General features: G+C 34.3%; 1 protein-coding gene across 1 annotated transcript in view; it reads left to right on the forward strand.

Moving 5' to 3' along the window:
• The window catches only part of unc5cb (unc-5 netrin receptor Cb), a 227,373-nt gene that overhangs the window by 111,138 nt on the left and 112,502 nt on the right, over positions 1-3,733 (forward strand). The gene's annotated exons all lie outside the window — the stretch shown is intronic.

Consider the following 3,733-nt stretch of genomic DNA (forward strand, 5'->3'; position numbering starts at 1 on the left):
ATTTATTGAGATGCACCTGTATATATATATATATATATATAGGTCAGTGGCCCTTGGCTTGGTATTGTTGGCGGAATTTGGCCCTCGGCGAAAACTAATTGAGGAACCCTGCTGTAACATAATTAAAATATTTTGAATATAGATCTTTTAAAAATAGTTTAAAATAAATAAATATATATTATATTATATTATTAATATATAATATAAATGTTTTTAATAATACATAATATAAATGTTTTTAATAATACATATTTTTATGTATTTATTATTCATATTTTTTTCTTTAATTAAAAAAAATAAAGTAGTATATTGTTAATAAAAACAAATACTCATATAAATATATGTTTTAAATAATATTTTACATAGAACTATTGATATATTAAATAATATAATATTATTATAATACTTCATAATATAAATGTTTACATTTAAAAAAAAAAGAAAGATAACTATTTATAATAAAATATTTAATACATGTGATTTTTAAAGTTATTAATTAAAATATAAATTTATTTTATATATTTATTATTAAAATATTGTGATGAAAAGAGATGGCGTATATAATATGTTTATTTATTTCTCAGAATACAGTTGTCAGTCCAGTTTGTAAACTAATTTGTGTATCAGCGGGGGTGTTTTGGGATGGGGTACAGAGATATGAATGAGAAGGCCTCGCATGCACAGCAGCTCTCGTCCCTCGGGCGAAGTCAGAAAATCAAGCAAATGAATAATTCAGAGGAGACTTTTTACGGCGCCCCCCACCTTCCTCCAGGTTGAGAGTGGAATTTCTCAGCCTTGTTAAACTGCGAGGGCTGCACAGAGAAGGCCGTAAACTCGTGATAGAAAGGGTTTGTTTGGGACACGGACATCATTAGGAGGATTTGATGCCCAGATCTTCTGTCTGACACTTGTTTCACATGAACCCTTGGTAACAATCACTCGTGGGATCTGGAGCTTCTCTCTGCAGTTACAGAGCGCTTCAGGAGCTCGCTTTCAACTCTTCTGTCTCGTTTGTGTCTCATCTGTGTTTCTGTTGCTCTGAAGAGTTCAGCGTCTCTCAGCTCATTTTAGCATGTTTTGGCCGTTACTTTAGCGCTGCTGTTTCCTGTGATGACGACATTCAGCGAATCACGAGCCGCTGGCACTTCTAGAACTGAACCACTATTTCTCTCCATTCTCTACATTTCACACAGGGGAAAACATTTATTTATTTATTATATATATATACATACAGAGTAGGGCTGCACGATATATCGAAATTATCGAAATATCGCAATATGCATATCGCAAGGGCGTGCGATATCTGAATAATTTTAATAATAGGCTACTTAAATCAACGTTGCCAAAGGTCAAAGTTTTAGTTCGACGCATATAGCAGAGAATTGCTTGACGTTAAAAAGAGATAAGTGCAATAATTTTAACGAGTACGAGTAGGAGTACAGGAGCTCAGTATCGGGCCCGATACCGATACCAGTATCGGTATCGGTGAATCCCTAGTTGTAGTGATTCTTTCTTTTCCAAGAAAGAATGTGAAACAAATTGGTTATATAATTTTCATTTTTAAATATTTAAAAATATAATTGAAATTGATTTTACACACTTTAAGCATTATCGTATCGCATATCGAATATCGCATTTTTTAACAAGGTATCGCGCATCGCATTTTTCTTCAATATCGCACAGCCCTAATACAGATATAATAATATATATGAAATAACACATAATATTTTGTATATATTTCCTATTATCTATTATTATATTTTATTAATTATGGTATTTTTTAGTATTGAAATTAATTTATTATTAAAATATTCTTCTTTCATGTTTTTCATGTTTATTTTTTATTTTTTTAACAGAATACAGTTGCCAGTCAGGTTTGAATGTAAATACAGTAAATAGTTTTTTTTACGTAAAAACAGGTTTCACATAATTTACACATTATTTTCAAATAATTTACACAATTTACATTAAATGAATTTTTTTTTAAAATATATTTTAAATAATATATATTTATTATATATAGTGTTTTCTTTATTTTTAAAAGTTACAATTAAAGTATCAATTTATTTTATGTATTTCTTATTTATATATATAACTATATATTATTTGTTATAAATGTATTATTGTTGTCAGCCTGGTTTGGAGTGTAACTACAGTAAATACAGTTATATATTTGATTTATTATTTATATATTTTTAATGATTTTCTAATTTGTTGTTATTAAAGTGTACATTTATTTATTGTATTAATTCATTACTACAATATGAAATAGTGATGATGTGATATAATTCATACATAGCATATATAATTTATTTTTTATTTATTTATTCATTTTATTTTTTAGTGTTATTTATTTATTATTATTATTTTTTTTACCATAAACAGTTGTCAGTCCAGTTTGGATTGTAAACGTTTCTTTTTATGCAGTTTTGCTTATAAAAAAAGAGACAAACACATTGTAATCTAAAAGACAACCTGAAATTTTTACAAAACTAACTCATTTCGAGAGGAAGTGTTTCAAAATGTGAAACCAATTACACAATTTGGCACATTAGTTTGGTTATTACTGGATTTTGTCCGGTCTGAATTTGTAGTTTATTGTCATGTAAACCCGCAGCTGCTGTGCTTCGACTATCATGCCGGTTTGAGTTTGAATTCTCCTTTTATTGAATCCTGCGGAGGATGGGAGTGATGTTGGGCTGGAAATGAGGTGCTGGACAATGCTGGTGTGTGTGTGTGTGTGTCCGTGGGGATTTAATATCCAGCCGTTCAATAGGGAATGTGGCACTGAACGCCAGAGAGCGAGATTGCTACCTGTGCGCTCGCGGTGACAACTCAATTTCCCTTTTTTGGCAGCTGAATGCAGCCAATCAAAGCAGCCGTGTCGTCTGTAATGGCTCCAGACCCTCGGGGTGTTTGATTCTGTCTCACACTGACCATTGTGATTCACTGGAGGAACCTGCTAAAACTTCACACACACACAATAACACGCATCGAACAGACATGCAGATTGAATTGAATGGAAATAAAATCTTCATCTGTGTATTGGGGTTTAAGTTTAAAGCTTGCGTCAAACTGGTTTTCAATCATCCTGTCGACGGCTTTCTTAGCTGTGACATTGATGAAGATGAGGTTAACGCTGAGTATCGGCCCTCGTCCCTGAATGTCAGAGGAGTTTGTGTGCTGAGAGCGCAAATGTGAAACTTTATCTTTATCTGCGACTAAATCACTCCAGAGCCAGGCTTCTGTCGCACTCCTGGAAGAGGAAGAGAGAAAAACAGAATTTCATTGCTAGCATCCTGTATACGGCCCTCTGTCCTCTTCTGTCTCCTCTGCTCTGCTCTGTCCTCTTCTGTCTCCTCTCCTCTCCTCTCCTCTGTCCTCTCCTCTCTTCTGTCCTCTTCTGTCTTCTCCTCTGTCCTCTCCTCTCTCCTCTCTTCTGTCCTCTTCTGTCTTCTCCTCTCCTCTGTCCTCTTCTGTCTTCTCCTCTCTTCTGTTCTCTCCTCTGTCCTCTCCTCTCCTCTGTCCTCTCCTCTCTTCTGTACTCTCCTCTGTCCTCTCCTCTCCTCTGTCTTCTTCTGTCTCCTCTCCTCTCCTCTGTCCTCTTCTGTCCTGTCCTCTCCTCTCCTCTCCTCTCCCCTGTCTTCTTCTGTCTCCTCTCCTTTGCTATGTCCTCTTCTGTCTCCTCTCCTCTCCTCTGTCCTCTTCTGTCTCCTCTCCTCTGCTCTGTCCT

The sequence above is a fragment of the Sinocyclocheilus anshuiensis genome, unplaced genomic scaffold (genome assembly GCF_001515605.1).
Source record: "Sinocyclocheilus anshuiensis isolate Anshui unplaced genomic scaffold, SAMN03320099.WGS_v1.1 scaffold495, whole genome shotgun sequence".
Lineage (NCBI taxonomy): Eukaryota > Metazoa > Chordata > Actinopteri > Cypriniformes > Cyprinidae > Sinocyclocheilus > Sinocyclocheilus anshuiensis.